The sequence below is a fragment of the Octopus bimaculoides genome, chromosome 17 (genome assembly GCF_001194135.2).
Source record: "Octopus bimaculoides isolate UCB-OBI-ISO-001 chromosome 17, ASM119413v2, whole genome shotgun sequence".
In the NCBI taxonomy this organism is placed as follows: Eukaryota; Metazoa; Mollusca; class Cephalopoda; order Octopoda; family Octopodidae; genus Octopus; species Octopus bimaculoides.
Window position 1 is genome coordinate 3,828,745 of NC_068997.1, and position 413 is coordinate 3,829,157.

The 413-nt window shown below is 35.4% G+C and overlaps 1 protein-coding gene across 1 annotated transcript in view; it reads left to right on the forward strand.

The window, feature by feature from the left end:
* The window catches only part of LOC106883115 (uncharacterized), an 8,542-nt gene that overhangs the window by 1,774 nt on the left and 6,355 nt on the right, over window positions 1-413 (forward strand). The gene's annotated exons all lie outside the window — the stretch shown is intronic.

Here is a 413-nt window from a genome sequence, read left to right on the forward strand (position 1 = left end):
CCTGTCAGGGCTGATCTAAGCTTAAATCCCTAAACATATAGTAGTTATAAATTCACAGACATGATTATCCCTTCCTGATGACAATGATATTCCTTCAAATTGAGACTATATAAATGCTGCTGAAGTCATCCAAACATGACAGTGTTTTTCAAAATAGAAAACCTGACTACACAGGTGTGTAGAAATCTTCAAAATCTCTTCTTATATTTTGATGTTCTTATATTCCGATATTCCATTTTAATCCGACATCATTTTAAATGCACAGCAAGTTTCAACTTGTCTGCTTGCGCCCCTTTTGTTTTGTTTCTGTTTCAATCTTTTATCGTCAATTGTATCTCCGTGTGTCTGTATGTGTCTGTGTGAGCGTATGTCTATGCAACTATGTGTGCCTGTGACATTGTTTCTATATGTGT